Source organism: Ictalurus punctatus, chromosome 20, assembly GCF_001660625.3.
Source record: "Ictalurus punctatus breed USDA103 chromosome 20, Coco_2.0, whole genome shotgun sequence".
Taxonomy (NCBI): domain Eukaryota; kingdom Metazoa; phylum Chordata; class Actinopteri; order Siluriformes; family Ictaluridae; genus Ictalurus; species Ictalurus punctatus.
Window position 1 is genome coordinate 14,601,344 of NC_030435.2, and position 13,538 is coordinate 14,614,881.

Here is a 13,538-nt window from a genome sequence, read left to right on the forward strand (position 1 = left end):
GTGATCAGGTGAGGTGGCAATTAAGTGCGTCATGTGATATAAATATGGCACCTGTGAACTGCGCCATCAGCCTTATTATCTTCAGTGAAAGAGTGCATGTCGGCTGTTTGTGTAAATAAAGAAAAAGATGCTTCATTTCCTCTCTATCTTTTTTCAAATTCTCTGGACTTTTCTATCCCTTTAAAAAAAGAGAAGAAAAAAAAGGAATGAGCGAGAGAATTCAGGAAGTGTGTTACAGCTTGCTGCCATTTCATCAGGGGTAGTGCACACTTTCTGGGTGAAGTGTCTAAGGGTGGAACATGCGATGGCAGCCTCAAGAGGCTGCCCATGGTAATGCCTACATTAGGTAGCTCCGCTCGCGATTACACTCTTCTCAGAAGCCGAAGTGAGGTTGGATTATTCGGCCATTGTGGGGAATGAACGGCATGACTATTTAGCTATGCTCAAGGTGGAGGAGGCACTTGCAAGCTACCTCACTCCATCGACGGTAGGTAATTTGGGGGCCAGCATTGCCATCCAAGCCACCGTGTAAGGCTACCATGGGCAAGGCCTATGCAGTAGTAGTCATGCTTGTGGGTCACTGCAGACAATGACAGTGTTACAGGAATACCAAGCAGACCTGCTGAGTGAGCTCGAAATATGGCGGCATTCAGCCAGTTCCTTCCCTGTTGTGTCGAGTTCACCCAGGCATCCACGAGTGGAGTCCGGGCCAGCACTAGTACGAGGGAGATACAGAAGGCGAGTATGGCAGCCCGCCAACCCCCGCAGACAGCCAGGAGAACCGGGCGGCCATAGTCGCGGCCTGCTACTAGGCCTGATCTGAGAATGGTCATAAAGGCCAAGCAGGCAAAGAAGAGAGCTCGTGAGGGGCCGTGGAGGGACTTATCGGGGACATGAAGTTGTTAGGGAAGTTAGCCCCCAGTGCTACTGTAGGGCCTCCCCTAGTCAAGGCTGTCCCAAGTTTTCAGTGTTCTCTGGTCAGTGAGCTGTCACAGGGAAAGGAAAATCTGATGCACTCCCTCCAACAGAATGTGGAATAGTTAATGTCACTAAAAGACCGTCTGGTAGCACAGGAAGTACATTAGCACAGGAAGTAAGATCTCTCTTGGACAAAGGGGCCATAGAACATGTACCCCATTCCCTGACGGAGCAAGGTTTTTACAGCAGTTATTTCCTGGTTCACAAAAAATAAAGGAGTATGCGGCCAAGTTTAGATCTGCGTCATCTGAACTGTACTCTTCGGACATACAGGTTCAAGATGCTGATGCCCAAACTTATCGTTACACAGATTCAGTTTGAGGACTGGTTTGTGATGATAGGTCTAAAAGGTGCATATTTCCACATAGAAATATCGCTGGCTTTATCCCCTCGCACCTTCACAAAGTGCATGGATGTCATTCTGGCTCCATTGTGACTCCAGGGCATCCATGTACTAAACTACCTGGATGACTGGTTAATTCTAGCACGATCCAGGGAACTGGTGCTTCAACATCGAGATGTTGTTCTCGCCCACATGAAGAGCTTGGGGCTCAGGTGGAACCTCAAAAAAGTATGCTTTCACCAGTGCAGTGGACAACTAGGGGTTATAAGGATTCTACTCTGATGAGGGTGTTTCTATCCCCAACATGCGTAGGGTCAATCCTATCAACACTGAGCAAGATAAAGCTGGATCTTGGGAGACTATTCTAGCTTATGAGCCTATTGCACAGGAGACTGTTCAGTGGTGGCTGAGAAGTTGGGGGTTTCGTCCAAGGACGAAACCTCTGAGAGTAATCAGTGTCACGCGGTGATGCCTATGGCCTCTGAGAATTGAGTGTCCCCGGTTTCTAGCCTTGGGTCACACTCTAGGGGTGTCTCCTTAGTGCAAGATGGTAATGACAGACACCTCCCTCATGGGCTGGAGCACGGTCTTAGACATATCTCCAGCTCACGTTCTCTGGAGCGGCCCTCATCTGGAGCCCCAAAAATTGCCTAAATTGCCTAGAAATGTGGGACATATTCCTTGCACTGAAATTCCTTCTTCCTCAATTGAGAGGTCACCATGTGTTTACAGACAACACAGCGGTGGTCCCATATATTGACCACCAGGGAGGATTATGTCCGTGCCCCTGTTCGGGCAGGCACAACGAATTCTCCTCTGGGCAGAGGGAAAATTTGTCAGAGTGCAATGTACATTCTGGGAATATGGGGGCAGACATCCTGTTGAGGCAAGGGCTGAGGCCCAGGAATTGGTGGCTCCATCCAGAAGTAGTGGAGTCCATATGGCGTGGTTTGGCCAAGCGGGACTGCATGTGTTCGCCTCCGAGGAGACAGCACATGGCCCGCTGTGGTGTGCCCTCACTCCTCCCACACAATTAGGGCTGGACGCCATGGTGCACATGAGGCCGAGGTCACCTCTGTATGCTTTTCCCCCGATTGCTCTGCTCCCACAAGTTTTAGCGAGAGTTCGCCAAGACAGTCTATGTGTGCTGCTAGTAGCACCTTATTGGCCAGCTCGAATTTGATTCTCAGAGATAATATCCCTGCTAGATGGCACTCCTTGGGAGATTCCCTTCTGCAGGGATCCAGTGTACACCCAGTGAACTGAGCAATAGCTACAGTCCTGGAGTTCTTACAAGAATGTTTCTCAGCGGGATGGGCTGCTTCTACAATCAGGGTTTATGTGGATGCCATTTCGACCAGCTACACCCCTGTTGATGGAGCCTCTGTGGGGCAACATCCTCTAACTTCGAGGTTTATGCGTGGTCTCGTACACATTAATTCGATATTGTAGCTTGGATTTTCATTCCACCCCGGGCTTGAGTGTCTTGCAGTGACCCTCGGGCTTGGGTCTTTTTGAACAGGCTGTACCCTCGGTATGTCAGAGTGGGTATTCTTGTTCCAATAGCTATGCCATCCCATGCTAAACGCAATGTTGAAGTTCCCATTGAAAGGGAACGTCTGGGTTACACATGTAACCCTGTTCCCTGAGAAGGGAACGAGACCTTGCATAGCTTTGTCATACCAGGGCAGGCCTGTGAATTACATCTTCACTTCAGATAATAGAGGCTGATGGTGCGTTTCACAGGTGCCATACTTATATCACGCGATGTGCTTAATTGAACGTCAAGTGATCATGGCAGGCCTATAAATAGGCATGATTTTACACAAGCTTCAGATGCTGGTCACGTGCGAGAGGCGCTCCCACAGTGTCATGCTAAACGCAACGTCTCGTTCCCTTCTCAGGGAACAGGGTTACATGCATAACCCAGACGTTTTTCAACTTTATGCTTTTTCCATGTCATGTATTGATACCTGTTTCCTATATTCTTTGCATGTGCTTGTACATGTATTTATGCGGATATATTTTAAGTGTTACCATTACTGTTTTATCTAATTTTTGTCCTTTCTCTCTGATCTCTGTCCAGCTGATCAACGCCCACCTGCAGCTGGACTTTCTCTCTCTCTCGGCTGCTCAATCTCACAGGCCTGGGTGAATATATACGTCATCAGCTGGCTTATTTGGCCATCGATGTTACAGCTCTGCTGGAACATCTCTGCTCTCCACCTGTACCCACAGGGTTTCTGCATCCCCCCGCTTATCGTATCATTCCATTGGTGACCTATGTTCATACTTCCACTCAAACTGAAGCTCAACTTCTTCCCATAACTTCTGTGGAGGGCCCGTTTACTCTTTTCTCTGATGATGATTGTAGCCTTGCTACAAACACATCATATGGCCTTTCACCTACAGTGGCAAGAAAACGTATGTGAACCATTTGGAATTTCATGGTTTCTGAATAAATTTGTCATAAAATGTGATCTGATCTTCATCTAAGTCAAGGATATTGACAAATATAATGTGTCTAAAATAATTACACACAAAAAAAAATTCTGATTCCTCATCTTTATTGAGAACAACCAAAAAAACCTCATAGTGCTTCTGGAAAAAATATGTGAACCCTTGAGTTAATGACCCAAAAAAAGCTAATTGGAGTCTTGTTAAGAAAATGAGTTTGGAGGTGTGGACTACAGCTACTTAGACTGATAAAAACCACTCAAACCTTTGGAGTTTGCTCTGCACAAGAAGCACACGCTTATGTGAGCCATGCATCGCCAAAAAGAGCTTTCAGAAGATCTACAATCAAGAATTGTTGATTTACATAAAGCTGGCAAGGGTTACAAAGTGATTTCAAAGACTTTAGAAATTCACCAGTGTACAGTTTGGCAAACATTCTACAAATGGAGACACTTTGGGACTGTTGCTACTCTACCAAGAAGTAGGCGCCCATTCAAAATGACACCAAGAGCACAATGAAGACTTATCAATGAGGTAAAGAAACAACCCCAAATGACAGCCAAAGATTTGAAGGCATCATTGGAACTGGCTAACATCTCTGTTCATAAGTGTGGAATACATAAAACATTGAACAAGCAGGGTATCTATGGCATGACACCACGAAGGAAGCCACTGCTTACGAAAAAGAACATTGCTGCACGCCTGAAGTTTGCAAAAGAGCACATTGACACTCCACAGTGGTATTGGCAAAATGTTTTGTGGACTGATGAAACTAAGATTGAACTATTTGGAAAAACCACACAGCACTACATCTGGCGTAGAAAGGGCACAGCATATCATCATGAAAACATCATCCCAACCATAAAGTATGGTGGAGGAAACATCATGATTTGGGCCTGCTTTGCTGCATCAGGGCCTGCCAAGCTTGCAATCATTGAGGGGAAGATGAATTCCCAAGTATATCAGACAATTCTTCAGGATAATGTGAGAATGTCTGTACATCAGCTGAAACTGTGTAGAAGTTGGGTGATGCAACAGGGCAACAACCCAAAACACCGACGCAAGTCCACAACAAAATGGCTTCAGAAAAACAAAATCCACCTTTTGGAGTGGCCAAGTCAGAGCCCAGACCTCATCCCAATAGAGATGCTATGGAATGACTTGAAGAAAGCCATACACATGAAACATCCAAAGAATATGACAGAGCTAAAGCAGTTCTGCCAGGAAGAATGCGCTAAAATTCCTCCTGAACCATGTGCATGACTGATCCACAGCTACAGGAAGGGCCTGGGTGAGACTATTGCTGCCAAGGTGGGGTCAACCAGTTATTAATTGTAAGGGATCACTTACTTTTTCCACTGCCATTTTGAATGTTGAATGAGTGTGTTCAATAAAGACATGAGGAATCAGAATTTTTTTTGTGTTCTTATTTTAGACATATTATATATGTCAATACCCTTGACTTAGATGAAGATCAGATCACATTTTATGACAAATTTATTCAGAAAACCATCAAATTCCAAAAGGTTCACAACTTTTTCTTGCCACTGTGCAAATTATTTAAGTCCTGTTCCCTCCCCAGAATATTATGTGTATGATAGTGATTCTCAATAAACTACATACTCTGTTACCCTTGTGTTTTCCTGTGTCTTAAATTTATTCCCACAGAAGTTCTCCTCTGAGCCGGAAGGAGGAGCAAAGTTCTCAACTGAGCAGGAGGGCCGAGCAGCTTCCTACGCAGAGAGGAGAAACTGAATGACATCCTCAGTGGAGCTGGAAAGCTGCAGCTTAAAGCCCTCGAGGGAGCTGAAAAGCTCAACGCAAGCCTCTTTGGTGCAGGAACGCAGAGCGGTGGTTTTAGCAGGGCAGGAAAATATAGGGTGGCCTGGGAATGTGCCTGGTCACGGCGTAACGTATTTCACAAACTCTGGTGTGCACTGGAACGTGCCGAGACACGGCGTAAAGTATTCCTCAAACTCTGGTGCACACCGGAATGTGCCGGGACGCGGCGTAAGGTATTCCTCAAACTCTGGTGCGCACTGGAATGTGCCAGGATGCGGCGTAAGGTATTCATCAAACTCTGGTGTGCACTGGAGCATGCCGTGACACGGATCAAGGTATTCCGTAAACAAAGGTGATGGAGCGGCGTCCATGTTTTGGTCTGCTGCTTCCGAATTTTGGCGCAGTATTCTGTTACAAAACGGGACTGTGGCGGAAGCAAGTGCAGGTCAATAAACATGAAACGAGGTCTAGACTTGAAACTAGAATTGAGGTCTAAAAATGAAACGAAAACAGGACATGAGAACGCGACTGCTTAGCATGAAGGCAACTTATACATATATAAAATACTGTGCCAAGTGCATAGGAACACAAGGGGTTTAAATCTCCTCTAATTCCAGACTGCTGGCACTACGGCTGCTCCTAAGGCCATTCAGACTTCATATAAATCCATAATGAACTTTTTCACATTATCTGTTGTTACCCAGATGAGGATGGGTTCCCTTCTGAGTCAGGTTCCTCTCAAGGTTTCTTCCTCTTAAAACATCTTAGGGAGTTTTTCCTTGCCACCATCGCCACTCAGTGGCTTGCTCAGTTGGGATAAATTCACACCTTTAATATCTGTATACCATGTTGATATTTCTGTAAAGCTGCTTTGAGACAATGTCTATTGTAAAAAGTGCTATACAAATAAAATTGAATTGAATTGAATTGAATTAAATCACACATGTAATCAAGCTTGAATGCAGACCGCTGCAAACAATTGTAGACACACCTTCATACACCATCCAATATCTAAACAGGGAGGAGACCGAACAGAAACCAAAACAAACGCATGTGTCCATAGTAAACACAGTCACAGTCCTCCATACACAATCGAAAAGCGTGCTCTGACTCGTGCACGCACACGCCCTCTGGCCTTCAGTGCATGTCGCACGCCGAAGCGCCATCTAAAGGGGAGATTGTAACACAAGTATTTTTCAATGCAGTAAAACTTTATTTTAACAGCAGAATACTGGTAATCTGTAAATTGTTTTTATTTAAGTTACATTAATGATATTGTGACTTAAAAATCCAGTAAAGTTTTACAGTCAAAAATGACTACATATTAAAGTTAAACTGCTGCTGTAACCAAAAATATACTACTTAGAAATCATTGTGTTTTATTTTACACTTTAAATGGTATTACTGCAAAAAAAAAAACAAAGCAAAAAAACAGTACTTGGAAATTAATTTTATTTTACAGTTACATGGTTGCCACTGTAAATAAAAACACAGTAAATTATAGTAATTTCTTCTACGGTTAGTTACTTGACAGTTGTTGCTAAACAACTGGTTTTTTTTTGTTGTTGTTTGTTTGTTTGTTTTTTACAGTAAGTGACTTTTCAATTGCTGCCAGTTAATTACTGTGAAATTCACAGTAAGTTACTTACAGTTTGGGAATCCAGCATTGCAGTTATTTTAGATGTATTCTCTAATACACCTGCTGTAGTTCAAGCCATTTGTCAGTTGGGCTTTTTGTTTCCCATTCCTCTGATTACAAGGGACCATCAGCTGGAAAACTGAGGGTCAAAAGAGACTTCATTCCAGAGGAGTGAGTAGGCCTGTTGTGCTGAGTTATAGTACTGTGTTTCACTGCTCCATGTACAGTATGTTTGTTGTCACATGCTAGATGCTAGTGTTGGCTCAAATTTAGCCTATTACCCAAAAACATTTAAAACTCAACTTAGAAGCCAATACTCACATCTACCTCTGAGCCCAGTTGGAGATAGAAAAAACACACCAGCCGTGAGTGAGAAGAAGCAAGGGTCCAGCTTTATTGTTCCATTCCACCACACGAGATCCACACCGATGAGAATTCTCAGAAGTGATCCCCCATACCCTGAGCTTAAGCTCCAGTATTTATACTGTATTTACACACTAGATAACCCATAGGTTTCCAGAAAAGGCCTATTTCACTTACCCATAGAAGACGAGAATCTTCACCATCTGAATCATGAGTAAGTTATATTTTCCTGTTTTTTTCCTGTATTTCTCGTTTATAATTTATTTTCATATTTGCACTATATTTCTTAGTTTATATATATTTATACTACTTGAAAAGCGGTTTACTGTACTTCCAACTTCTTAATATCATTACAGTTCTACTGTCCTGCATATCCTACTATTCTGTTTTTTATAGAGTTTCTCTATTACTATAAGATTCTATTAAAGTTATTCATGTGTGTGTATGAGGAAGAGAGTGTGTGTGTATGTATGTTGTGTCTACCTGCCCGCCCTTGACGGTACGAGTGTGTGTGTTTTTAGCACTCCTCAGCTCGTACATTTCTTTTTGACTTTTTTACTATTACTGCTCTTAAATTGCTCGTAATTCCAATCCGCCTAATCCCGCTTCTATGTGTCTAGGTGCCGGTGCCCGTCGTCAGTCCCCTCTCTCTCCGTTACTGGACCTGGATCAGGGTTTGGACCTGGATCTGGACACTCATTACCAGCTTGTGCATCTCACTGCTGATATCATGATGCTACTTAACTATCTTCGCAGCACCCCCCCTAAGAATGGAGATCCGGGGTTCCCCTCTTCTTCGGTACAGAATCTGCCCCACGAACGTGCGTGTTGACGCTTCTACACAGTCAGACCCAGAACCCCCCTCCAGCTTCCAATCCGAGGATGATGATGTTGTCTTCTCCGATCCGGGCCCCGACCATCCGTCCCTCTTCTCACCCACCAGTCCGCCCGACTCTCAGTGGTCCGCTCACTTCACCCACCCTGATTTCCCCATGTCCCCAGGACGCACCCCATTTTCCTCCCCCTCTTACTCTCCTCCAGACTACGCACCCACCCGTCCTGTGAATTACCAATAAAATTACATTTTTACTCATACTCAATCTCCCTCGTGTTTATTTCATGTCATTTTTATCCACAACACTAGATAGCTAAATGCTCCCCACCAGGTGGTGGAGGCCTTGTGTGTCCGGGCTGTCTTTCTGTCCATCTGTCTGGCCAAGATTCTCATTAGCAAACAGCAGATGAACTGATTAGATCCTGAAATTGATCCAAATATATTCAAGGCCACAGTAAGGTTTTTCTTCAATAACTTCTTTCCTGCTTAAGAATACTTTAAGGTTATTTGAGGCTTACAAATTAGTACAAATGAACTTACAAAGAAGGACTAGACAAGAAGTTATACTCTTTTTGTTTTGCAGTGAAGACTGTGACAGGTGTAATAAATAGACACTAGAAGACGCTGATGTACTACAACAAATTGGGTTCAATGATGAGGGCTTTTGAGCATCTGGGAGTGGACAGAAACACCATATCTCGCACTGCACCCATTGCTGAGCTCAGCATGATTTGCCCACAGGTGTTTTCCAGCCTTCCTCCATGCGATGAAAAAAACAGAGAAGCTGGCAGAGTTCGCAGATAGGTGCCGCACAGCCCAGACTGCAGAAATTAGAACAGAAATTGCTGTGAAAAAATCAAAGGGCAGCTCCTCACAATTGTTTATGTCGAGTAAGTCAGTAAAGAGAAGTTCTAGATTAAGGTATTTTTGATAATTTTTAAAGTGTTCTCTAAGAGTTCCTGCGTGGGTTCATTTTGTTTTAATCTTGTTAGAAAATGCCATGGTGCTCCAACTAAATGTCTACACAAATTAGCGAGAGATTGACCTTGACTGGTATAATTGTGGCCATTATGGGTTTTTTATAACTTAAATCAAATAAAACAAATTGTTTAGACAGTGTAATTACAGTTGTCAAATTGTAAAGGGGAAAGTAATAATTTTTTGTAGGCGAATAGCCTCAGAACATCTGTTTTCTGAGCCTATGCCATATTGTAGTACAAGGGAGCTACAGTTTGAGTTAAAATAAATGTACTAAATTGAACAGGGTTTTTTTTTTTTTTTTTTTTACCCCTTTTAAAGAGCTTTTCGAAAGACCGGTCATAATCATAATTTTTTCATTGTCTATGACAAAAGCATTCAAAAATAAAATCTTGTGTTAAATTCAACTGTTCAATGTCAGAGATCAGCAGCCGTATCTCGACAGTGCATGATCCTGGTTGCCAAACTTTTTTTACTTGGTACACGTGTGTTTGTTTTGGCTTATGTCATGTCTCAGCCCCTGTATTGTTATTAGTTGTGTTCTTAAATAGTCTAATCTGTTCTGTTTAGTCATGATTAGTTTATGTATTTAAACTTCTTGTGTGTCTTTGTTCCCCACGGAGTATTTTCTCAATGTTTCACCACCTGTGCATTACAGAGCAATTGTTTCTGTGTTTGCGTCCTCGTGTTTTGATCTGTTTTTTTTTTGTTGTTGATTTATGTTAATGGATTTCCCCTGTTGTCTCTGTTTGTACATTGCATGGCCCTTGCCTGTTCTGTGGAATACGGTTTGGATCACGATTTGGATTTGTCTGCCTGCCTCTCTTTAAATAAAGCCTTTTCCAGTACTTGCATCCTGCATCACCTTGTTTATATGACATTCAAATAAAGAATACATTACCAAACTGTATCAGGTTACTGTAAATCATTGTGCATGTAAATCATTCTTAATGTCGGCATACATCACTTTAAATTCATATTACATCGGAATAGTGCTTCCAAAATTTACACACAGATTTTTTATTTATTTTTTATAAATTGTCTAATGCTGCTTAATAAAAGATTTTTGTAATGTTTATGAATGTGTTATGAACTGGATATATTTTCTCTCCACTCCCATAGAACATATTGCATAAAACCAGTAATGTCACCAGACATAAGCCTTTCATAAAGCATGTAACACTGTTTAATAAAAGTTTAATGTAATGGTTTTGATGTGTTATGAATCTCATATGTAGATGCCCTTCAAATAAAGTGTTACCCATATCTGTGAGTGGCAAAAGTATGTGAGCCTTTGCTTTTAGTATCTGGTGTGACTCCCTTGTGCAGCAATAATTGCAACTAAAGGGTTCCAGTAAGTGTTGATCAGTTCTGCACATTGGCTTGGAGGAATTTTATCCCATTCCTCAATACAGAAAATTTCTAAATCTCAAAATCACATTCTTTGAGTGACCAAACTGATTTCTAAAGGTATAGTGAACATGACATTACTTTACATTGAACAGCTAAATGAATTACTTTATCTTGATTAACAATATGTTATTTTAAAGCTAAGACTCTGATGGTTGACTACTGTTTTATTATAGTGTTAATTTTATAGTGACATTAATTTCATAATTTCATTGAACAGTAACAGTGGCTAGCTGGTACATCACTCCCCTGGCCTCAAGAGATGCACTAGGGACCTACAGTATGCTATTCTCTTCAGAATTTTCTTTAGCATGTCTGCCTCCCATACCGGTTGACGCTGGTTTGAGCCCTGCTCTGAGCAGGCGGACTGGCTACAGGAACACGTTTAAAAAATAAGATACATTTATCATAAGAGCTAACAATATTTGTTCAATGTTCTGAAGATGTTCCAATAAAAACAGATGATGATAGTTATGATAATTAATTACAACCACAAGAGAGGGAGCACTCCTTCACGTGAGAATCAGTTTGGCACTTGAGTCCATGTGCCCCCTGGTGGATATTCTGGGAAGTGTAATAAATATATTTAATTCTAAGAAGCTGGCCTTGCAGCATTCTGTGTAATAGGCTTTCTGATCCTGCACGGAAAAAAAGAGCATTTTTAAGGCCACATCTGTAACCGTGTTGAGACATTTGGGAAAATATGTGGACAGTATTAAGGCATGTAGAAATGGGGTGGAGACAGTGTAAGGTCACACACCACATCTTTCTATATGGTTTCTTTCATATTCATCTAGGTTTTTGTATAAGATATACAATCTTTTTTTTAAATATAATACCAAATGAAGGCCATTCCAATAATGATGTTACTGTGCTGAACTCTTCAAACAAAATGTGAAACAGATCAGGCCACGATTTTCTTCTCTTAGGCTACAGAAAAAGAAATTGGTTCTTTTTTCACCTTTCATTGCCAAGCCTGTGTGTCTTATCCACAGAGAATAAACACTGCTGCTATTGCATATGTATGACCAACTTGGTAGCTGTAAGCCCTCAGTCCACAAAGCCTTAAGTCAACCAAACCTCTGCTTCCACTGCATAATACAATCAACAGACTCACTGTGTTTGTGTTTTCATACATGCATGTGGAAAAGTGGAGGAAAAACGCACACACACACACAACCTTGCACCTTTCCCATTGTCTTCTTACATGAGCAAGTAGGTTATTTTGCATTTCAGACAGAGCCCTGAATCCTCTCTCCCTTATTCTTTCTCTGTCCAAGCACAAGGACACAGCCATGTCAAGTCTTTGTGGCTAATTGGATTGCCCTTTCTTTTACTCAGCCAAACAAGCTCATGAAATAAATAACTAATGTGCCCCTTGCTAGACTCATTAGTTTAGAGCAAATTTCCACTCATAGCCTTTTATTAAAAAAAAAAATTCTGCTCCACGTCTATCCCCATTCTTCTTCTAAAAAAACGGCTGTCAGGAGAACACAGCCGTAACTGGAAGGAAAGAGGTCTAGATAGCCGACTCACTTTTCAAGTCAGGGTTAAAATGGGTGAAGCATTCTCCCATAAGCTTGGCCAAACAATAGCTGCTTTTGGTTCATTAGCTTCTGGGAGCTTATTGGCCATATGGCTGCCAGGCATGCCCCCATGTAGATAGGGCAGACACATTTATCTCCATTTCATGAATGCTGGGTTAAAGGGTGCACTTATTGAGCAAAACTGCATCATTCTAAATGCCTTTGTCATGCTCTCTACATATCTATCAATCTTTCTACAGTATCTATCTTCCTGGATCTCCTTCTCCAGCACTGACCCTGTGACCCAGTAAGTTAATCTCTAGACAGAGGCTTCCCACAAAGGAAATTCTGACTTTGTGACATTTTAAGTTGAATTTTTTATTTTATTTTCTGCAGTTAGCAGCGCAAAGAGACATGTAATATATCCACTGTCCTGAGAAATACTGTTTTAGCTTAACTAACCTTAACATTACAATAGTCTGGATGAAGATAGAACGTCATAATACTAAGATCACAATAACAAAATTATCCCTTGTACCATCATAATAATCAAACCAAAACTAACCTTAATCATTCATAAATTTAAAGTTTTCATACAATTTGTAACCGTGAGACCATGTTGTGTTTCAGTATCAGTTACAATAAGGACTTACTATTATATTAGTTTTTAGATTATATTAAATCAGTTATATTTCTTTATATTCTTTCATTGTAATACATTATTTGTTCTGTAGTAACAGCTAATTCACAGGGACATTTATGGCAAATAATCCACATAATCTAAGACTCATATTAAACAGATTAAAAATGTAGTTGTTATTTAACAACAAAAAAACATATAATTTATATAGTGAAGCTTTCTTTTAGGAAATTTTTATTTAACATTTATAGAAGGAGTCTCGGATGTCACTGCTCTGAAAAGGTTGGTAGGTTCTCAATCATGAAAATGTTTTCACAGTGCAAGACTGCATTTTTTTTCTTATCAACTTCAAGAAAGAGAAAAAAAGAAAAGCTGCTGAAGGAATGACTGTTTATAGAAGCTTTATCATAAGTGATAACAGGAACTAACTTGTCTTGCAGCTGCTCCTTAAACATTAAATGTAACTGTAAATGGTTCAATGATTAGTACAATATGTCATTAATTAATAAATAAAAAATTGTAATTGCAGATTGCTGTTTCATAAAAGTAACAAATCACTCTACAATGTGCTGTTATAAGAAAATAAT

General features: G+C 41.3%; 1 long non-coding RNA gene across 1 annotated transcript; it reads left to right on the top strand.

The window, feature by feature from the left end:
• Positions 1 to 7,461: 7,461 nt before the first annotated feature.
• On the top strand, positions 7,462 to 8,524 carry LOC128628814 (uncharacterized). The gene is made up of 2 exons (XR_008393063.1): positions 7,462 to 7,776; positions 8,183 to 8,524. It is a non-coding gene; the product is annotated as an uncharacterized LOC128628814 (long non-coding RNA).
• The last annotated feature ends 5,014 nt before the right edge of the window (positions 8,525 to 13,538 follow it).